The 23,604-nt window shown below is 46.3% G+C and overlaps 1 protein-coding gene across 1 annotated transcript in view; it reads right to left on the bottom strand.

Moving 5' to 3' along the window:
- Positions 1 to 23,604, bottom strand: part of ADGRG5 (adhesion G protein-coupled receptor G5) — a 266,713-nt gene that overhangs the window by 56,841 nt on the left and 186,268 nt on the right. The window lies entirely within an intron of this gene.

Below are 23,604 nucleotides of genomic sequence, written 5' to 3'. Positions count from 1 at the left end.
AGGCTGGTCTTGAACTTCTGAGCTCAAGCAGTCCACCACCTCAGCCCCCTAGAATTCTGGGATTACAGGTACAAGCCACCATGCCTGGCCTAAATGACATTCTTGGTGTGTCCTACTCATGAGAAACCCTTCACGCCATGCTGGGTCCCAGGGCACCAGAAACTGGGCTGAGGAGAGGGGAGAGGCGGGCCCAGGAGCCCAGGTGGGAGCTGGTGAACACAGGCACTGAGAAAGTTTCCAGTTGCCAAGGATGCTGGTGAGGGGGGTTTGCTGCTGTGGCAAAGAGGCCTCTGGGAAGGAGGGAGAGAGGAGTCGGGTTTGGGGATTCCCCATGACAGCTCTTCCCCAGGATCCAGCGCCAGTGGAAAACAGGGCTTTGGGAAGAGGGCCATTTCCTGTCAGAGGTCCTTCTGGTTTCTCTCCCAAACAGGAAATTGGCCCCAGAAAAGGCCTCAAGTGCTACCCTTTGACCTCAGGAGCTAGGAGCCAGGAGCCAGGTCCTCACTGACACCAGCTTTTCCAGCTGGACCTGCTGGACCTGCCATCCCCAGACACAGAGCAGACCCTGTCTGGGCTCCCCCAGACTCCCTGGCACCTCCTGTGAGATAGCATTGAGCTAGGGCCTCATTACAGCCCCTATCTCCCAGACAGCCGTTCCTGGGAATGTCAGTGGGGAGGGGGTCTGGCCTCCCACCCGCACTGTACACAGGAGGACTGAGGCCTCAGGAGGGAGGGGCGGAACACCACACACACACACACACGGGACAACACACACACACACACACACGGCTGGATGGTGCACTGGGCCTGAAACGGGCTGCTTCCCTGCTCATGGCTTCTCCATGGTTTCTCTTCACCGACACGAAGTCACCCAGGGATAATGACAGCATCTGCCAATAGAAGCGTTAGCTTTGGCTCACGTGATACTATCCAGTGCATTGCTAATATTAGTACTGGAGGTTTCCCCATGAAAAGACGGGCTTCCCTCTCTTGAGAAATCACCTCTGACCCCCCACCCCAGGCTCACACTCCCCCACAGCCACAGCTGCTCCCTGGGATGGGGCACAGGCACCCCATAACCTCAGTCCCCACCACTCCTACAGCCTCACCTTGCACCCACCTCCTTTCAATGACTGTCCCATCCCTGGAGGCACCTGAGGATTATTCCTCTGACTTAGTCCAGTTTCTCCCTGAATAGGGGAGGAACACACTGGGCCCAACTCAATGTGAAATACAGCTGGGCCGAAGCATATGTTATGAGTTCAGAACTGCAGCTTCCGCATCACTACAGGGGTGACTGCCAAGAACAGTTAACATTTAGTGAGCCCCATCATTTCACCAGATGTGTCATCTCACTGATCATTCCCACCAGCTGAGTGAGGTGGTGACCACCATCATCATCCTGCTCTTTGGCGAGGACCCAGAGACTCAGGGGGAACGCGTTACTAGACTTCTCCCTGCCCTCTGCAGCCCCATTCCTGCCCCACTCTGTACACCCTGCAGTTCTAGCCATGCTGACCCCTTCTGCCCCCCAGAATTGCCCCAGACCATCAAAGTCCCACCAGCCCTTCAAAGTCCAGCCTACTGGATCCATTTGTGGTATGCAGGGGGTTGTTTACTTTGCTTCTCCTGCCTGGCCAGCTGCTCCTAAAAGGCAAAGAACCCTTCCGGTATCCAGCACAGTGCTCTGGGCCTAATGGGCAGGGGGAAAGAATGAAGGATGGAAGGCAGGAAGGATGGATAGGATGGTAGGAAACCAAGACCCCACCCCACCCCCAGTCTACTGCAGAAACTACCAGGCCAGTCCTACATGTCTTTCTGTTGCTCAATGTCGTCCTGGCATGGAGCGTGGAGGTCTCCCAAGGCAGTCAGCTCAGGCACCCCCAGGACAGCAGTGCCAGGGCCTGGTGTGCCCAGACAGGCTGGAAAACCGGCTGGCCCAACCCCACCCCATACCCAGCCCTCCGCCCCCACAGTGTGAGGGCTGAGGACCCTGGAGTCTGTCCTTGCTCTCCCGCCAAGGCCATTTTGCCCAGTCTGACTCTAGCAGGCAGCCCCCAAAGGCTCCTGCCTTAAAATTCATGTTCAGGAGTGATACATCTACACTCCAACCCACCATAAAAACCTCCCTTTGGGCCCCAGCCTGTGCTCTGTTAGCTGTGCATCTTCTGGTAAGCTAGTGCCCCTCTCTGGGGCAAGAGCGATGGGCTGTGCAGGTCCACATTCAATGATGCAGCTTTAGTGATGCTGTTTGCTTCCTGAACTCCCCATTGTTCCGTGTTCTCTCCCAAGACCTCAGTACCTTGTCTATGGGGGGGAGGTTCGGAGAGGGTCTCTAGCCACTCGAGGGAGCTCCTGGGAGCCCTTCAGGGATGGTAGATTGGGGGCTGGAGGCAGAGGCAGCACCCAGGAACCAGCTGCAGTCTCAGACACTGCTCCCCACCCTTCAGCGCCCTGCCTAGTTTATCTACTAATTGCAGGGTTGCAAGATGCCACCTGCCTCTCAGGCCCCAGGCGGGCACCTCCCAACAGAGCAGGAGCTCCCTGGAATGCCTCCCAGTCCTCCTCCAGCCCCACACACCCAGCTGCACTGAGAGTGGTCTCCATGGTGCTCAGAACCCCACCCCCACCCCATCATCTTGGGGAGGGGGCCTGAATAGGCGGAAGCAGGCTTCCCCTTTGTCAGAGAGGAGCTTTCTGACCTTCCCCTCCCACACTTAAGCATAGCTGTCCATATCCTGGCACGTGTGGTGCTCCAGACTCTCACCCTTGAGCACATTCTCAGCTCCCTGTTGCTCTGGGATAAAGTCCAGACAGGCCCCTTTCTTGCTGGCTGCCCCAGCACTGCTTCTGCACCTGCTCTGCTGTCCAAGCACCAGCAACCTGGTCAGACTGCATGCCAAAGACTGACTGCCACAGGGATTTGGGGGCATGCCCCATCTGCCCACAGCAAGACCCCTAGCTCTAAGGAAAGGATCCTGCCACAGGAATCTGAGTCTTCCCAGGAAAGGACAGAGGGTTTCATCAGGCCTACACTCCTTCTTTGTTGCACCATTTCATTTTAATCTTCACAACACCCTGGGAGGTAGATAATGAATGGCAAGATGAGAAAACTGAGGCCCACAGAGGGATGGACCCAGCCAGTATGGGACAGGGCCTGGATTCGAATCCAGTTTCCAGGGCCAGTCATGCTGCAGCCCTCAGCCCAGGTTCAGAGTGGATGCTGGGTAAACACCTGTAAGAGGGAGGGGGCCTGAGCTAATGATGGCCCTAACAACTGTCACCAAGCCCTGTACCCTTCAGATCACTCTAGAAAGCCCTTCTCACCCAGTCCTCTCCTGTTCCTCTAACTTGGGAACATCATAACCTGGCTGAGTAAGTTGGGGTCCAGAGAGCAAAGTGACTTATCCCAAGGCACCAAACAACCATCTCCTGGGAATGCCCAAATGCTTTTAATTGGGATATAATCTATCACTCTGTTGGCCCCTCCATTATGATAACTTTAGAAAGAGCTGAGCAAATGTGGATTCATCTACACACCTAACTAGGTAAAGATCTCCACCTCTCAGAGCCTCAGTTTCCACATATGTAACAAAGGATATGCTGTCGGGCTTAGGAAGGACAGGGGTCAAGCTCCCAGCACAGTGTCCAGCACCAAGCAGTACTGTTGTTTGTCCACCCTTGTCCAAGAGCACCTGTCATGTCTGTGTGGGAGGAAAAGCACACTCGTCCATGCTGGGGCAGGATCCTTGTCCAAGATCTGCCTCTGCCTGCACAGCCCTTGCTACCTAGCCCTACCCAGCTCTGCCCAGCTCCCCACCTTAGTCCAATCTCAAAACCTCCAGAACCTCCTGCTCCCCCAGTTGCCCAGATATCTGAATTCCAGGATGGAATGGGGTTAAGAAGCACTGTTATCTGTTCTGTGACTATCTCGTCCCCATCAATCCTGTCCTGTTGGCTAATAAACTGGATCATGTAACAAAGTCCTTTGGGAATGGTCTTATGGGAATCCTTTAGCAGATAAAGCCTATTTTAAGATGCCTCAATCCGGGCTGGATATGGTCGCTCATGCCTGTAATCCTAGCACTCTTGGGAGGCCCAGACAGGAGAATTGCTTGAGCTCAGGAGATCAAAACCATGCTGAGCAGGAGCGAGACCCTGCCTCTACTGAAATAGAAAAATTAGTCAGGGTTGGTAGCAGGCACCTGCAGTCCCAGCTATTTGGGAAGCTGAGGCAGGAGGATTGTTTGAGCCCAGGAGTTTGAGGTTGCTAGGAGCTGGACTGACACCATGGCACTTTAGCCTGGGGCAACAGAGTGAGACTCTGTCTCAAAAAAAAAAGATTTCCCAATCCCAATCCCTAAAGGGTAAACTAAGGAAGCTGCCAGCCAGGAGGGGTAGGGGCAGAGAGAAAAGAGATGCCAGGCCAGTGGGCTGCTTCTGTTCTTTTTTCTGATGCTCCTGACATCCCAGTGAAGTGATCCCAGTTATTATCCCACCTTGGAGGTGAGAAAACCCAGGTTGAGACTTTCAGCAGCTTCAGCTTCCTGAAGTCTCAGAGCACCAAAGAAGCAGGACCCAGGCCACCGCTGTCCGGAGAAGATGCTGGGAACACCCCTGCACGGGAGGTTCCATGGACTCTGAATATAACACACCCCTCTTCCTGGGCTTCCAGGGTCTATGAGGTCCAGATAATGTCCATGATCTCCCACCCTGGCCCCTTGTTGGCTGTGTTCCAGCCCACTGGCCCCCTTTCTTTTCCTCCAACAACCCAAGCCTGCTCCTGCCTCGGGCCTTCAGGTATGGTTCCTTGTGTACGGGACCATCCTCTTCTCCTCCACATCCTTCCTGTCTCTTTTTAAAAGTCACTTCCCAAAGTCCAGGAAGGGGTAGGGGCTTCCTTGACTCCTCTAGCCCCACAGCCACCCCCTCTCCTATGCCCCATTAACCTCCAGCTCAGTCCCTAGATATTTTATTTTCCAGATGGCTTCACCTTTGTAATGGCCGATTTATTCACCTGGCTGGTGCTGACTTCCTGCTCACTCGCTGGCCTGCAAGTTCCTCTTTTTTCGCTCACTTGGAACCCCAGCCTGTGCCTCCCCCATCACTAAGTATTGGAGGGAAGAATGAATGAACGAGTGGATGAACAAATGAATGAATAGCCTTCTGCGTTTCCTCTCAGGACCCTGCTCCAGACACCCCAAGACCAGCCCAAGAGGCTCAGGTGGGTTAAAGGCAGCAAGAGAAGGCTTTCTAAACCAAGGCCGGCAAATGGACTCTGCGAAGTTTTTGAGAGGACATTCAAAGATGCATTAAAAATTGATATTTCAATGAGATAATCCCTCTCCTAGGCTTTTAATTGATTGTCTAAAAAGCCTTTGTTGTTATGTTTCTTTATTCGCAAGGACCATTAATTTTTTTATGGACTATCAAACCCGGATAGAGTGGAGGGGATACTATCGGCTGATTCAAAAACAGTAACGGAGGCGCCAGGGACACACATCTGGAGCCAGCCAAGAACGAGGCTATGGCCATGGAGTTGGCCTTGGCTCTGGGTACTGACATGTCAGGCCTGACTCCTTTGAGGAAGGGCAGAAGGCCCGTGTGCCCAGGACATCCACGCTCACATTCACACCCTCCCCTACCCCGGGCCTCATGGGACAGGCTCAAGTGAAGGGGGAGGGAAACCAAAGGTTTCCCAAGGATGTGAGGCAACAGACCCCCCAGCCTCGAGGGAAAACCCCACTCTGGGAGCTGGTTCCCCAGTTTCTCTGTTATCACAAGTGGCCAGTTCCCTATCTGCTCCAGGCCACCGTTATAGCCTGGTCCCTTGCATGTAGAGCTGGGGGTAAGCAGATGAGGGGTGCCAGGATGCCTGGGCGCTGCCACTTCCCATCTCTGGGCCTCCCCTTCCTCGGATGTTTGCTGGGTGACACTGGCTCCCGTTTTGAGGTGGCTCTGAGGGCTGAACACTGCACCTGGTGTGCGTGACCCCTCCAACTGAGGAGGGGCCTCTGTTGCTCTCACTGTTGCTTCCTCCTGGTTTAGAAGGTGGCCCTCAAATCTTTGCCACACCCTTCCATCCCCGCATGCTTGGCCTGCAAGGTGTTCTGTGTACACCCGTCAGCCAAGTCCCTAGCCCCATCTTCTTCTCCCCACACCCCATCCCTCCACCATTCTATTCCATCAGCCTGGCAGGGAGCCTCAAGGTGGCCCCCCAGGGTCAACGGCTGCAGTGGCAATAAGCCCAGGCCAGGCTGGCTTCATGGGCAGCCTGTGCGTTCACCCAGGACCCTGTGCTTCCAAGGGCCCACGGCTGGTTTAATGCTCTGTTGTCACCACCTTGAAATTATTAATCGTTTGTAAAGGGAGGGCGTCCCTTTACATTTTCATTTTGCACTGTGTCCTGCAAATGATGTGGCTCTTCTTGCTGCCAAGGGACAGAGCTGCTTCAGGAAATGGCCACACAGGACGCATCCCCAAGGCAATGCCCTTCCTATAGGCTATTGCCTGCTCCAACAAAGGACTGACCTTACCCCACACTTTCCCCTCTCACCTTTGCAGGTCCTCCTAGCTCCACAGCCTCCAGAGGAAGAGCGAATTAGTGGGAAGTGATTTCTCCAGGTGTTTCTAGGTCTCAGACGCTGGGGAGGAGGCTCAGAGGTATGGTAAAGGGGGTCCTAAAATCCGTATGTTCGCCAAGCCTCATCTGTGGACTGAACAAACAGTGCTTCACCCAAACAGGTACAACTCTTGTCAAATCTAAGTTCAGAGTCCACATAGCAGATGAGGTACAAATTAATTTAAATGTTCTGTGGAATTCATAATAGCCTGTGGTCAACATATTGGTTTTTTGGACTTTTTTTTTCAGGTCCTGAAGAATATTAAAGGTTCAACAGCTTTGACCTATGGGCACTGGCAAGGTTTCCTGCATAGGAGCCCGTCCTCAGATAGCACTAGTGTGACCTGGCAGAGGGCCCCAGAAAGAAACAGTTCACTTTTAGAAATCCGTCCCACAGAAGTGCAAAAGCCTGCGTAATCTATAAGAGTGAGTGCAAATATTTAGCCACACAAGTGCTCATTGTGGCATGATTTACAAAAGCAAAAATAGAAACATCTAAATAGCCAGTGGTCAGCGGCTGGGTAAATAAATGACAATGCATTTCTCCAGGGACGTGGCAGACAGTGGGTAAAATCCACCTAGTCAGGCTAAAGAAGAGGCAGTGAGTGAAAAATTCATTTTAAAAAAAGTGTCCAACCTGGGCTTAGTTTTCTCTCTATACAAGTGTTAGTTTGGAAGCCATTGTTTTTCTTCCTTATCTTTGACTCTTCTGGCTTCTGGTGGCCAATCACCAAGGAGTCAGGGACACTTGACTATCTGGAGATTTCTTAGATCTGTCCATAGCCACCACCCCTCTGCTATCTACAACCTTTCTCCAGCAAAGATTTGCCCTCACTTTCTGTGGTATTCATCTGATTCTACTCAGCTCCCTCCATTTGCTCTCTAAGGACAGCCAGAGAGTTTTCCAAATTGCATGTTAGCCCCTGCTCTGAAAAAACCCTGACTTGCCTCAGCGCCTGTAGCACAGTGGTTACGGCGCCAGCCACATACACCGAGGGTGGTGGGTTCGAACCCACCCCGGGCCAGCTAAACAATGACAACTGCAACAAAAAATAGCCGGGTGTAGAGGTGGGCACCTGTAGTCCCAGCTACTTGGGAGGCTGGGCAAGAGAATTGCTTAAGCCCAAGAGTTTGAGGTTGCTGTGAGCTGTGATGCCATGGCACTCTACCGAGGGTGACATAGTAAGACTTTGTTTCAACAAAAAAAAAAAAAAAAAGAAAGAAAGAAAAAACCCTGACTAGCTCCATGATACCCTAAGGATGGAGATCAAATCCTGGAACTGGCCTTTAGGACTCCGCATGACCAGCCACACTGGGCACCCTGCTTCCCCTCATCCCTCCATGATCTGCCACTCTCCTTGTATAGGTCAGGCTATCTTCTGCCACAGAGCCTTTGCACATGCAGTTTCCTCAACCCAGAACAGTCTCCTTCACCTCTTCACCTGGTTAACTCATCCTTTTGCGTTCACCTGAAGAGTCACTTCCTCAGCAAACCTTCCCAGACAAATCTAGTCCCCCTGTATCTCTTCTAGATCTACATAGCCTCTTCTACTCCCTCTTGGCCTTCTTACAATTGCATCTCCAAGTATGGAGTTCACAGATCCATGCCTGTCACTTGCACTAGACCATGAACTCCTCAGGGGCATTCCTCCTTGTGGAGCACTGTGCCCAGTGGCAAACACCTGGGATGGAGTAGGTGCTCAGATATTTGTTGAATGAATCAATGAATCAGGGAGGGAGGGGAGGCTGGCCCAAGCGCTTAGCATCCCTTCACTGCCGGCTAGCATGCCTGTCCAGAGGACAGCTTGTATCACCATGTGCTGTGGACGGCAGCCCAGGGAGAATTGCCAAGAGAGAGCCATGTGCTTGCTGGGAGGTGGAGCTGGAATGTCGTCCTGGGCCTTTTCCTGAGAACTACTTTCTGACTCCGTCGGAAATTGCCCCTGGCCTGGCCTCCTCTGGAGGAAGCCAAAGGAGCGAGGCCACCCCATCTCCTTCCTCTCCACGCCTCTCCCAGTCGCCAGTCCCCTTTGATGTGAGGGTTCCTGAGGAGGCTGCTTTGTGTCACTGTTGAGCCAGGGGAGAGAAACAGGACGAGACCTCGTCTCAGGTGGCAGCAGAGCCAGCTCCCTTGTGCTCCTGTGCAGCTGAGGGGTGCGGGACTCTCACAGACACCAGCCTCTCACCAACATCATTTGAAAAGAATTCACCGGTCTGATGGCTGTGGCTGGATTGTCCAGAATATTGGGATTCCTCATGTCCAGATTTCATCTCCTTTCTGTGGAGAGAGCAGAGCCAGGGATCAACATGAACAGGGATCCCTGGATTTCTAGTAATGTCAAGTCCCTGAGAAACAGAGTCTTCATATCACCAGTTCAAGTCCTGGCATCACTGGGTCCACTCAGATTCCTCTGTATACTGGGCCTCAGTTTTTCCACCTGTGAAATGGAGATGGCAGTAGCTGCCCTGATCGCCACTGTGAGGTCCACTAGGCTAATGGGGTCTCCCCCAGGTGTGGCCTAACCAACACTGTGTCAGACAGATGAAAAAGTGATTCCCTGTTCGTTTTGTTTGTTTGTTTGTTTGTTTGTTCTGTTTTGCTTTGAGACAGAGTCTCAAGCTGCCGCCCTGGGTAGAGTGCTGTGTCGTCACAGCTCACAGCAACCTCAAACTCTTGCCTCAGCCTCCCAAGCAGCTGGGACCACAGGTGCCCGCCACAATGCCCAGTCATTTTTTTGGATGCAGATGTCATTGTTCTTTTAGCAGGCCTGGGCCAGGTTCGAACCCACCAGCCTCAGTGTGGGTGGACGGCACCCTAACCACTGAGCTATGGCCACGGCCACTCTCTGTTCACTTTTCCTCTTCTGACTGTTGTCAAGGAGAAAGTCTGAGACAGGTGAGACAGGCTTGCACGAGTTAGTCTTGTCTCCAACACCTACTGAACTTCAACACAGGCCTTACAGCTTTCGGGCAACCTCAGCCAGCACAAATTCAATGCACTGATTTTATTTCTACAGTCTGTTCTTGAGGCAAATAGAAAAATATGAAGTGGGGCGGCACCTGTGGCTCAAAGGAGTAGGGCACCAGCTCCATATGCTGGAGGTGGTGGGTTCAAACCCAGCCCCAGCCAAAAAAAAGAAAAGAAAAGAAAAACGTGAGGTGATTTCAACAAAGGTGTTGGGCCAGTAACAGTGGAGGAGATGCTTGAATCTGGCAAAAATCACGAAGTGGCTGCAGTAGCCGGGCTTGGGAAATGCTAGTGTGGTGTAGGTGAAAAGTCTTTGAAAATTGTCAAGTAAGATAGGCTTTCTATCTCTTAAGATGTAAAAGAAGAAGAAGAAGAAAGAAAAGAAAAGAAAGAAAAAAAAATTGTTGAGTGAGATACAGCCACAGAGCTGGGTTCAGAGAACGGAAGGGCAATCTCAGAGAAGGGCTTTGCATTTCCTGGGAGAAAACCTTTGGCTTGGCAGGCTTAGGCCCAGAGAGAATTATTAATGATTTAGAACAGTTAATCATGATAATAGCCAACCCTCTCCACTCCGGGGACCAGGTGGATGCTTCTACAGATAGTCTTTCTTTTCCTTCTTTCTCCCTTTCTTCTTTCTCTCTCTCTGTCTTTTTCTCTCTCTCTCCCTCTTTCTTTTTTTGACAGAGTCTCACTCTGTTCTCTCAGGCCATAGCTCACGGCAACCTCAAACTCCTGTGCTTAAGTGACCCTCTTGCCTCAGCCTCCAGAGTAGCTGAGACTATGGGCTTGCATCACCATGCTTGGCTAGTTTTTCTATTTTCAGTAGAGACAAGGTCTCACTCTTACTCAGGCTTGTCTCGAACTCCTGAGCTTGAACAATCCACCCACCTCAGCCTCCCAGAGTGATAGGATTATAGGTGTGTGCCACCACCCCAGCCACAGATAGTATTTCATTTAACCCTCGTTGGTCCCATTTCCTGGGGAGGAAATCGAGGTTCCTGATGGTGAAAAGTTCTAAGGCAGAAGTGGGATTGGTCCTGAGATATTTCCCTGCCTTTGTCCTCAATGAAGATTTTCAAATATCCTGAGGCCACCTTCTTCCCAGCCTTTCTCAATAGACACCTGGGTTAGACCTGGAGGCCCACGCTGCCACTCCGCCCTCTGCACCTAGGAGGTAACCAGAATCCAGTATGGAACCCTTCACAGAGCACCATCCTCCAAGACAGCCTGTTGGGCAGGGACGGGAGGAGAAATCATACCCCCACGTGCAGGATCCTGTTCTGAGGGTTTTATATGTATTTCCTCATAATTCTAGAAGGGGGCATAATCTTATCATCATCATCACCCCCATTTTACAGATGATAAAACTGAGACACAAAGAAGCTAGGTAAGTTGCCCATGTGTAGAACCAGGGCTTAGATAGGCATTGTCCTTCTCTGCCGGGAGTCCTTCTGTGCTTCAGGGCACAGCATCTCTGGCAGGCCTTGTGGGGTTCACCCACTCCTCATTTCCAAGCAGAAATGAAGGTGCAGAGCTGAGTTTACTGTGTTCATTGCCTCAGTTTCCCTAGGCATACCAATTACCGGGGCCTTCGTGTCCCCCCCGCCTGAGGAGGGCCAGGGAAGCCCTGAGTATGGGCATGAGCCTGGGGTCACCATCACAACTCCTAGGGTACTGCCCCGGACAATGTCCCGCATGGTGGCTCCCATTACTTTGTCCATGCTGCCTAAGCTCATTCCCTCCCAGATAAATTGGGCCACGAGCCAGCATTCAAGCCACCAAAAGCCCTGATAATGCCCAGGTGAGAAGCAAAGCCTGTCTCTCAACTCTGAGTATTGGCTGAGGAATGAAAATACAATAAGATAATAATTAGTCTGTCTGCTGGGAGGGGCTGATGGGTCCTGGTGAAGCCATCTGGGGCTAAGTGACCATGAGCTTCCCACGACAGTAACCCCAGTCTTTTAGCTCTGCAGGCTCAGGCCTAAAGGATCGAATAAAGCAAACACAGCCAGGACCAGAGTGCTAACCCCTACACCATCCCAGGCCTCAGGCTCCAGGCTCAGCATCAATGGGATTTGGGCTCTGGTCATAGGCTTTAGAGCTGTGCCTGGTTGCATGGTCCTTATTTAACCAGTCTTAGTCAGTGCTGGATGGGGAGGACATTTATCTGTAGATTTGGGGCAGCCTGGGTCCCACCTATGTTGGTTGCTTGGTTTGTTTTTGAGACAGAGTCTCACTCTGTCACCCTGGGTAGAATGCAGTGGTGTCATAGCTCAAAGCAACCTCAAATTCTTAGACTCAAAAGATCCTCTTGCCTCAGCCTCCTGAGTAGCTGGGACTATTTGCACCCGCTAAAACAACCAGCCAGTTTTCCTATTTTTAGTAGAGACAGGGGTCTGGCTCTTGCTGAGGCTGGTCTTGAACTCACGAGCTCAAGCAATACACCCGCCTCAGCCTCCCAAAGTGCTAGGATTACAGGCATGAGCCACTACGCTGGGCTCATCCATGATTTTAAACATGAAGGTCCAGAAGTTCTGGGAGGGAAAGTGGCCAATGGCCTCACAGCTAGAGAACTAAGACTGGGACACACCCTCTAGTCTCATTTAAATGTTTTCCTGATAATCCACAGTGCCTTTCCCAGCCTCCACCTATATCCAAGGATGGAATGGACACCTACAGGGTACGGCTTTTGAGTTCGGATTCGGAAACTGAACCTTGGGACGATTTTTCAGAGTAGTAGGTAGCAAATACTTGATTTTCGGTAACAAATGAATGAAACAGTTCCATATTTTGAGAAGCAATACATACACACACACACACATATACACATCACGTATTTTGTATTGTGATACATATCTTTGTATGTATGTATTGCACTGATCCATGTAAGTGTGTGTACATGTGCATACGGAATCATACTGTATATATTCTTTTTTGTCTGTCTTCTTTCACTTTCACTCAGCATAATTATTTTGAGATTCATCTGTGTTGCTGAATTTGTCAGTAGTTGGTTTCATTTACTGCTGAGTTGTATTCCAATGCATGCATATCTATAAAATTATTTAAAAATGCAAACTAATGGATAGTAACTGAAAGCAAATCAATGGATGCCTTGGGGCCGACGGGGGAGGAGGGTGATGAAGGAGGACCGTGAGGGACCAAAGAAACTATGAAATGCATATATTCAGTAAGCAGGTGGCACTCCCCTTACCCCACTGGAGCAGTATCAGGGAATGCCAGCTAAAACAGAAGGTTTAAACAAGCTCCCAATCCTCATAACACAATATGAAAATGTCCAGTTTGGATGGATTTGAAGAACATTGTCCTAAGCAAAGTATCATAGGAATAGAAAACCAAGCATCACATATACTTAGTTCTCATGTGAAATTGGTAGATTAACTACATGTTTATGAGAAAAATACATATTCAAGTAGGGGGGAAGGAGGAGCCAAGCATGGTGGCTCATGCCTGTAATCCTATCACTCTGAGAGGCTGAGGTGGGTGGATTGCTTGAGCTTACAGGTTCGAGACCAGCCTGTGCAAGAGTGAGACCCCATCTTTAAAAATAGCTGGGCATTGTGGCAGGCACCTCTGGTTCAAGCCTCAGGAGGTTGAAGCAAGAGAATTGCTTGAGCCCAGGAGTTAGAGGTTGCTGTGAGCTGTGACAACACAGCACTTTGTTAATGAGGGCAATAAAGTGAGACTCTGTCTCAAAAACAAACAAAAAAAGTAGTAAAAAATTATTAAACTGATATAGTTCTAAATGAATGTAGAGGAGAATTTTAAGACAATTATAAATTGGGCAGGGTAAAGGGACCTAGAGGGAGGTAATATTTCTATACTTTACCCAAACTGGTAAATGATCACACCAATAGATGGTGATACCTAGAGTGACTGGTAAAGAGCTATGCAAGAGATACACTCAGGGGGGAATGAGTGGAGGGGTTGGGTATGTTTCCACCCAACAGATGCATTGCACAAATTTTAAGACAAATATAAATATATGGCACACTTCCTGGATGAAGGACATAATTACAACTTAATTTTACAAAAGCAAACTATGTAAACTAATTGTATGTACATTCATATTAATCTGATTAAAAAAAGAAAATGTCCAGGTTTCTAAAAAGTACTTATACCAAGGATCAGAAAGATCTCAAACTGAATAAAAAAAAAAAAAAGAATCAACAGATTTGAACACTGTGATTTTAGAATTATCTGACAAAGATTTTAAAGTGGCCATTATAAAATGCTTCAGTGAACAACTGTAAATATGCTTGAAACAAAAGAAAAAATAGAAACATCTCTGCAAAGAAACATAAAAAAGAGATCCAAGGACATTTTAGCCTGAAAAACACCATAATGAAATAAAAAGCTCAGTGGGTGGGTTCAACAGCAGAGTAAAGGGAACAGAGGAAAGAATTAGTGAACTGTAAGAGAGAACAATAGAAATTGCCCAATCTAGCTCTGCGCCCATAGCTCAGTGGTTACAACGCCGGTCACATACACCAGAGCTGGCGAGTTCGAACCCAGCCTGGGCCTCCTAAAACAACAATGACAACTACAACAAAAAAATACCTGGGCATTGTGGTGGGCACCTGTAGTCCCAGCTACTTGGGAGGCTGAGGCAGAAGAATGCTTAAGCCCAAGAGTTTGAGGTTGCTGTGAGCTAAGAAGCCATGGCACTCTACCCAGGGCAACATACTGAGACTCTGTCTCAAAAAACAGAAAAGAAAAAAGAAATTGCCCAATCTGAACAACAAGAGAATCGGCTAAAAAATAAAAATAAACAAAACCTCAGGGGTCTATGGGCCTATAACAAAAGATTTAATATTAGTGTCATCAGAGTCCCTGAAAGAGAGAAGAAAGAGGGCAGGACTGAAAAAGTAGTCAAAGAAATAATGGTTAAGGTGGCGCCTGTGGCTCAGTGGGTAGGGCGCCAGCCCCATGTGCCGAGGGTGGCGGGTTCGAACCCAGCCCCGGCCAAACTGCAACAACAAAATTTAAATTTTTTTTTTTAAAAAGAAAGAAAGAATGGCTGAAAACTTTCCGGTTTGGTAAAGGACATAAATCTACAGATTCAAGAAGCTGAGTGAACTTCAAGGAGGACAAGCCAAAGAAATCTACTCCAAGATAGCTCCTAATTAAAATTCTGAAAACTAAAGATAAAGAAAAAAATATCAAAACATAATTTCAAGGAAGCAGATTTCTCATCAAAAACCATGGAGGCCAGAAGGAGGTAGAATAATAATTTTCAAGGGCTGAAAGAATAGGACTATCAAGCGAGAATCCTATATCCAGTGAAAATATTCTTCTGGAGTGAGGGCAAATCTAGACATTTTAAGATAAAGGAAAACTAAGAGAATCCATCCCTACACTAAAAAATGACTAAAATAAATTCTCTAAACAGAAATGATGAAAGAAGGATGCTTAGATCATCAAGGTGGAGGAAAGAACACAGTAAGGGAACATATGGGTAGGTACAACAGGCTTCTTTTTTGTTCTCTTGAGTCCTCTAAATTATGTTTGACAAGGCTGGGTGTGGTGGCTCACACCTGTAATCCTAGCACTCTGGGAGGCCTAGATGGGCGATTGCTTGAGAAAGACCCCATTTCTAAAAATAGTCAGGCACTGTGACAGGTGCCTGTGTCCCAGCTACTCCAGAGGCTGAGATAAGGGAATCTCTTGGACTCTAAGAATTTGAGGCGGCTGTGAGTTATGATGCCACTCTACCGAGGGCTACAAAGGGAGACTCTATCTCATAAAAAAAAGAAAAATTATGGTTGAAACAAAAATTATCACACTGTTTGATATAGTTCTAAGTAGAGGACAATTTTAAGACAAATATAAACTGGGGAGGGTAAAGGGACCTAAAGGGAGGTAATATTTCTATACTTCACCCAAACTGGTAAATGATCACACCAATAGACGGTGATACCTAGAGTAACCACTAAAGAGCTATGCAAAGAAATATACTCAGAAGTATAATAGGGAGATCAAGATGGAATTCTTAAAACTGTCCAACTAACCCATAGGAAGGCAAGAAAAAGCAAACACAGATTAAAAATTATACAAGAGGCAGGGTGCAGAGTGGCTCATACCTGTAATCCTAGCACTCTGGGAGGCCAAGGCAGGTGGATAGCTTAAGCTCACGAGTTCGAGATCAGCCTGAGCAAGAGTGAGACCCCTGTCTCTTAAGAAAAAAAAAAAAAAAAACTAGCCAGACATTGTGGCAGACACCTGTAGTCTCATCTACTTGGGAGGCCGAGGCAAGAGGATCACTGGAGGCCGAGGCAAGAGGATCACTTGAACCCAAGAGTTTGAGGTTCCTGTGAGCAATGATGCCACTTCACTCTACAGAGGGAAAATAAGTGAAAAAAAAATTAAAGAATGGGAAAAGCTGTATCATGCAAACACTAATCAAAGGAAAGAAGGAGTCACTTCTTTTCTGGTATCAATTAAAGTAGATGGTGATTCTGTAGGCTGAGAAGTTCCACAATAGGCCAACTGTGTCATTAAACAAACCTTAATAAAATTGAAAAGAATTGAAATCTTAAGAGAATGTTTTCTCTGACTATAATGGAATCAAATTAGAAATCATATACCACAAAAATAACAGGAAAATTTCCAAGTACTTGGAAATTAAACAGCAGGAATGTAAACTTAGCAATAATGCATGAATTCAAGAGAAAGTTTCAAGGGAATTGTAAAAAAAAATTCCTTGAGGCCAGGCATGGTGTGGTGGCTCATGCTTATAATCTTAGCACTCTAGGAGGCTGAGTCAGGGAGATCACTTGAGGTCAGGAGTTCAGAGATCAGCCTGAGCAAGAACATCTCTACTAAAAATAGAAAAATTATCCAGATGTGGTAAGGTGCACCTGTATTCCCAGCTACTTGGGAGATTGAGGTGGGAGGCTGGTGTCAGCCCAGGAGTTTGAGGTTGTAGTAAGCTATAAAGTTGGCACTGCACTCTAGCTAAGAAAACAGAGTGAGACCTTGTCTCAAAACAAAAACAAAATATTGAATTGAATGACAATGAAGGTAAAATGTATCTGGCAAAAGGATCGCTTGATCCCAAGAGTTTGAGGCTGCTGTGATGCCAAGGCACTCTACCCAGGGTGACTGAATGAAACTCTGTCTCAAAGAAAAGGGAAGGGAAGGGAAAGAAAGGAGGAAGGAAGGAAGAGATGGTGCCTATGGCTCAGTCAGTAGGGGGCCAGCCCCATCTACCAAGGGTGGTGGGTTCAAACCCAGCCCCGGCCAAACTGCAACAAAAAAAACAGCCAGGGGTTGTGGCGGGCGCCTGTAGTCCCAGCTGCTCGGGAGGCTGAGGCAAGAGAATCTCGTAAGTCCAGGAGCTGGAGGTTGCTGTGGGCTGTGCGACACCACGGCACTCTACCAAGGGTGATAAAGTGAGACTTTGTCTCTACAAAAGAAAGAAAGAAAGTAAAAAGTAAAATATATCAAAATTTGTGGAATATACCTAAAGCAGCATTAGATTGGAAATTTATTGCACTAAATGAATACATTAGAAAAGAGAAAAGTCTTGAATCTATAATTTAAATTCTCACTTTAAAGACTTAGGAACAAACCCAGCAAAACAAACCCAACACAAGTAGAAGGAAGGAAATACTGACAATAAGAACAGAAATCAATGAAATCTAAAAAAAATAGAGAAAATCAATAATACAAAGATCTGTTTTTTTGGAAAAGATCAATAAATTTGACAAACTTCTAGCAAGACAGAAGAAGAAAACAGAGTTGGAGAAGATACAAATTTCATTGAGAAGGAAACAAGGAATATCACTAACCACCCTGCTGACATAAAAAAATAATAAGAAGAAAATACAAACAACTTTACACAAACAAATTTGATAACTTAGATAAAATCATAATTTCCCCCAAATACAAACGACCACAACTCACTCAACCTGCACTAGATCATTTGAATAGCCCTATAACAATTAAGGGAATTGGATTTTAAATTTCAAAACTTCCCCCCAAAATATTCCTGGACCCAGATGTTTTATTGAAGAATTCTACCAAATATTTAAAGAACTAACACCAACTCTACACCACTGCTTCCCAGAAATTAGAAGGGGAGAGAATTCTGTCCTATTTATTTTATAAAGTCAGTATTATCTTGATGCTAAACCAGACAAAGATGATATAAAAGATGGCTCATGCCTATAATCCCAGGACTTTGGGAGGCCAAGGTGGGAGGATAATCACTTAGGCTGGGAGTTTAAGAACAGCCCAGGCAACACAGTGAAACCATGTCTTTACAAAAATAATTTTAAAAATTAGCCAAGTGTGGTGGTATGCACCTGTAATTCTAGCTATTCAGGAGGCTGAGGTGGGAGGATCACTTGAGACCAGGAATTCCAGGCTGCAGTGCCCAAGCTATGATTTGGCCATGCCCAGGTGAGAGCAGAGAAAGACCTTGTCTACAAATAAAAAAAAAAACAAAAAACAAGCGGGGAGGTGGGGGGGAGGAAAAAGAAAGCTACAGAGCAAAACCCTTAACAAAACATTAGCAAATAGGCTCAGTACCCGTGGCTCAGGCGGCTAAGGCGCCAGCCATATACACCTGAGCTTGTGGGTTTGAATCCAGCCCGGGCCCACCAAATGACAATGATGGCTGCAACCAAAATATAGCTGGGGGTTGTGGCAGGTGCCTGTAGTCCCAGCTACTTGGGAGGCAGAGGCAGGAGAATCGCTTGAGCCCAGGAGTTGGAGGTTGCTGTGAGCTGTGATGCCATAGCACTCTACCCAGGGTGACAGCTTGAGGCTCTGTCTCAAAAAAAGAAAAAATAAATTAGCAAGTAGAATTTCAGCAATATTTAAAAAGAATTGTACACCATAACCAAATGGGGTTTATTTCAGAGATGTAAACCTGGTTCAATATTTGAAGTCAACATAATCCACCATATTAACAGCCTAAAGAAGAAAAATCACTTGATCACATCAGTCAATACAGAAAAAGCATTTGACAAAATTCAACATCCATTGATGATTAAAAAAAACTCCCAAAAAATAGGAGATAGAAACTTCCTCAATTTGATAAACAGCATGTACAAAAACCCTACAGCTACTATTTGCACTTAATGATGAAAAATGGAATGTTTTCTCCCAAGATCAGCCACAAGGCAAGGTTGTCAGCTCTCACTACAACACAGGGCTGAAAATTCCAGCCAGTGCAATAAAGCAATAAAAAACATACAGCCAGAAAAGGGAGAAATAAAACTGCTCTGCATTGAGATGATATAAAAGATATAAATATAAATACATAAAAAATCAAAGAATCTACAAAAAAAAAACAACAACAAAACTCCAAACTCTTATAACTAATAAGTTCAGTGAGGTTTCAAAGCATAAGATAAATATACAAAAAAATTCTTCCTATATACTAACAATGGACTTGAAACTAAAAATGCAATACCATTTAAAATCACCCCAAATAGGTGGAAATCTAACAAAATGTGTATGCTGAAAACTCTGTAATGTTGATGAAAGAAATCAAGGAAGATATAAATAAACGGAGAAACATACAGTGTTCTTGAAGAGGAAGATTCAATATACTAAAAATATCAATGTGCCTCAAACTGATAATACATGTTAATGCAATTTCTTTTTTGTGTGTGTGTGATTTTTTGGCCAGGGCTGGGTTTGAACCCTCCACCTCCAGCATATGGGACCGGCGCCCTACTCCTTGAGCCACAGGTGCCGCCCGTTAATGCAATTTCTATCAGAATTCTAGCAAGATATTTTGCATTCTTCTTCCTCCTTCCTTCCTCCCTCCCTTCTTTCCTTCCTTCCCGCCTTCCTTTCTTTTTTTTTTTCTTTTTTTGTAGAGACAGAGTCTCACTGTACCGCCCTCGGGTAGAGTGCCCGAGGCTCACAGCAACCTCTAACTCTTGGGCTTACGCGGTTCTCTTGCCTCAGCCTCCTGAGCAGCTGGGACTACAGGCGCGCGCCACAACGCCCGGCTATTTTTCTGTTGCAGTTTGGCCGAGGCTGGGTCCGAACCCGCCACCCTCGGCATATGGGGCCCGCGCCCTACTCACTGAGCCACAGGCGCCGCCTCCCCCCGCCTTCCTTTCTTCCCTTCTCCAGCTTACCATTAGCTACAGAGTAAAACAAGATACTCTGTAGATATAGATAAGATTTTTCTAAATTTTATATAGAAATGCAGAGGAACTAGAATAGCTAAAACCATTTCGAGAAAAAGCAAGTTTGGAGGAATTCGTCTGCATGATTTCAAGAACTTACATAGCTATAGTAATCACAACTTGAGCTATTAGCAGAGGAGCAGAAACATAGATTAATGGCAAAGAAGAGAGAAACCATAAATAGGTTCAACTGAAGTTTGACAAAATTGCAAAAGCAATTCCTTCCAAAAGTGGAAGAGAGTCCTTTTAACAAATAGTGCTAGAACAAATTGGACATCCATAGGCCAAAAACCCAAAACAAACTAAAACAAGCAAACAAAAAACCACAAAGCCTTTATCAAATCTCACACCTGCTAAAAAATTTCACTCAAAATGGATCACATACTTAAAGGTAAAACAAAATTAGAATAAAACATAGTAGACATAGGAGAAAATCCAAAGTGTTCTTAGATTTGGCACCAAAAGCATAATCCATAAAAGAAAAATGGATAATTTGGACTTAAACAAAATTAAAAACTTTGGCTACAACTTCTTTGGAAGGAAGTATGGAGAATCATCAAGGGACTCAAATTAGACCTCCCATTTGATCCTGCAATCCCACTACTAGGCATCTACCCAGAACAACAACAACAAAAAAATCATTTTATCATAAGGATATTTGTACATTTGCTCAATTTACAATCGCCAAAAGATGGAAACAACCTAAATGTCCCCCAACCCAGGAATGGATTAACAAACTCTGATATATGTATACCATAGAATTCAGCCATCAAAAAAGATGGAGACTTTACATTTTTAGCATTAACCTGGATGGAGTTGGAGTTGAAGCACATTCTTTTTTTTTTGCAGTTTTGGCCGGAACCGACCTTGAACCCGCCACCCCCGGTATATGGGGCTGGCGCCCTACTCGTTGAGCCACAGGCACCACCCAAAGCACATGCTCCTTAGTAAAGTATCATAAGAATGGAGAAGCAAGAATCCAATGTACTCAATACTAATACGAAGCTGGTGGATGACCTAGGCCCACATAAGAGAAAAATTCAAATCAATTCAGGGTTGGGGGTGGGGGAATGAGCCAGCAGGGAGAAAGGAGGAGGAAGGGGGATGTGTGTGCTCCCCCTTAATATATGGCACACCTCTTAGGGGCCAGACACAATTATAAGAGGGGCTCGACCTAACAAATGCAAACATTGTGATCTAGTTCTTTGTACCCTCAAATTAATCTGAATAAAAATAAATAACATAAATAAATAAATAAAAATAAAAATATTTGCTTTGCAAAAGACCCTGTTAAGTAGATTAAAACAAAAGCTACCCGTCGGGCTCCATGGCTCATGTCTGTAATCCTAGCACTCTAGGAGACCAAGGCAGGTGGATTGCTTGAGCTCAGGAGTTGAGACCAGCCTGAGCAAGAGTGAGAGCCTGTCTCTACTAAAAATAGAAAAAAAAAAAAACTGGTCGGGTATAGTGGCCCAGGCCTATTGGCCAGCTACTCGGAAGGCTGAGGCAAGAGAATTGCTCAACCCCAAAAGTTTGAGGTTGCTATGAGCTATGATGACACCACGGCATTCTACCCAGGGCAATAGAGTAAGACTCTGTCTCAAAGGAAAAAAAAAAAAAGAAAAAGAAAAAAAATAGAAAAGCTACAGACAGGGAGAAAATATATGCAAACCACGTCTTTTAATATATAAAGAACCCTCAAAATTCAATAATAAAAATGCAAATAATCAGACCATGGGCAAAAAACATGAAGAAACAATTCATTGAAGAAGATACACAGAAAATTAGCACACAAAAAGATGTTCAACATTATAGAACATGAAGAAGATGCAATTAAAACCACAAAGAAGTATTATCACACATTCATCAGAATGGCTAAAAAAAAAATAGTGATAACACCAAATGCTGGCAAGGACGTGAAAAAACTAGATCACTTATACATTTCTGGTGGGCATGTAAGATGATAGAACCACTCTAGAACAACGTCTGGCAGTTAATTAAAAAAACTCAACATACAACTACTATATGGCCCAGCAATTGCACTGATAGTCATTTATCTCAGAGAAATTAAGATTTATATTCATATAAAAACCTGAGGCAAGAGAATCGCTTAAGCACAGGAGTTGGAGGTTGCTGTGAGCTGTGTGAGGCCACGGCACTCTACCGAGGGCCATAAAGTGAGACTCTGTCTCTACAAAAAAAAAAAAAACCTGTACACAAATTTCATATGCTTTGGGGCATTGTTCACAATAGCCCCAAAGTGGAAACACTCCAGATATTCTTCAGTGGTTGTTAGAATAAACTGTAGTATATCCATACCACAGAACACTACTTAGCAGCAAAAGAAATGAACTATTGATAGAATCAACAACTTGGATGAATTGCCAAAAAAGCCAGTTCCCAAAGATTATATATATACTTATGATTCCAATGATATAACGTTCTTGAAAAGACACAGGTATAGAAATGGAGAACAGATGAGTGGTTATCAGGGGTTAAGGAGGGGTGGGAGTGGCAGGGAAGCAGGTGTGACTATAAAGGAGCACTTGAGGGATTTTTGTAGTAATGGGTTTTCCAAATCTTGATTGTATCAATGTCAATATCTGGGTTGTAATATTGTACTATGGTATTGTAAGATACTCCATATTACATCTTACAACTACATGTGAATCTGAAAATATCTCAAAATGAAAAGTTTAATTAAAAAAAAAATAGATGCTCTGGGAGGTTGAGGCGGGTGGATTGCCTGAGCTCAGGAGTTCAAAACCAGCCTGAGCAAAAGTGAGACCCCTGTCTCTAAAAATAGCAAGGTGTTATGGCTGGTGACTATAGTCCTAGCTACTCTAAGGAGGCTGAGGCAAGAGGATCACGTGAGCCCAAGAGTTTGAGGTTGCTGTGAGCTATGACACAGCACTCTACCAAGGGCAACAAAGTGAGACTCTGTCTCAAAAAAATAAATAAATAAAATTAAAAAATAGGTGCTAACAGTATGGAGAAATTGGGCAAAAATTGTGAGCACAGGAGAATGAAGAAGTTTGGGAAAGTCCACTCTAGAGATGTCTTATTACTGTGAAAACTTTGTTGCTGCTGTTGTTGGCCAAAACTCCTCCAGAGGTTTCTGGTGTTTGTTGAAAAACAGTTTGCTGTGATGGATCAAGTGCTGGGAGCTTTATGGGCTGTGGTTTGAAGCAAAGCAGACGAGGTCAAGTTTGAAAGATACCTAGGAAGGTCGGGAGTTTGAAGCCCAGGTCAGGATGGCTGCCAGGGCAGCCACTTCCCCTGCCAGTCTGGGGCTTTAGCTCAGGCTGGTCACAGGCACCACAGTGGCCATCAGGAACATTTTCCGGAGTCAGAAAGCAGTCCCCTTAGAAGAAGCGAAGCCCAGGTGTCTCAGAGGCAGAGAGATGGACTCTGTGGGTGAGTGCAGGGGCTGTGCTTCAGGCCTACCTCTCAGAAATGCTTGGAAGTGTTTGGACTTGGAAACATTTTTGTTTCTCAGGACTTGGGATGCTCAGGTGTGGACAATTGCTTTGGTTTGTACTTATGGTCTAAAGCAGTGGTTCTCCATTGTTAGTGTGCATGGGAATCTGCTAGAGGCCTGTTAACCAGATTTCTGGTTGAGAGAGGTCTCCTGTCCTTTATCTGATTTCATAGGTCTGGGGTGGGCAGAGAATTTGCATTTCTAAAAAGTTTTAAGGTGGTGACCACCTAGGAGCCACACTTAAGAATCCCTTGTGTCAGAGGGATCAGACTTGAAAACGTGGCGGGGGGGGTGGGGAGTCAGTTCCTTCCCAGGGGAGACACGGGGCAATTTCCCCCTCCCACTGGCAAGGCTGAGGCCT

This window comes from Nycticebus coucang, chromosome 2 (assembly GCF_027406575.1).
Source record: "Nycticebus coucang isolate mNycCou1 chromosome 2, mNycCou1.pri, whole genome shotgun sequence".
In the NCBI taxonomy this organism is placed as follows: Eukaryota; Metazoa; Chordata; class Mammalia; order Primates; family Lorisidae; genus Nycticebus; species Nycticebus coucang.
The sequence above is the reverse complement of the archived record's forward strand: the minus strand, read 5'-3'. Positions and strand labels throughout refer to the sequence as shown.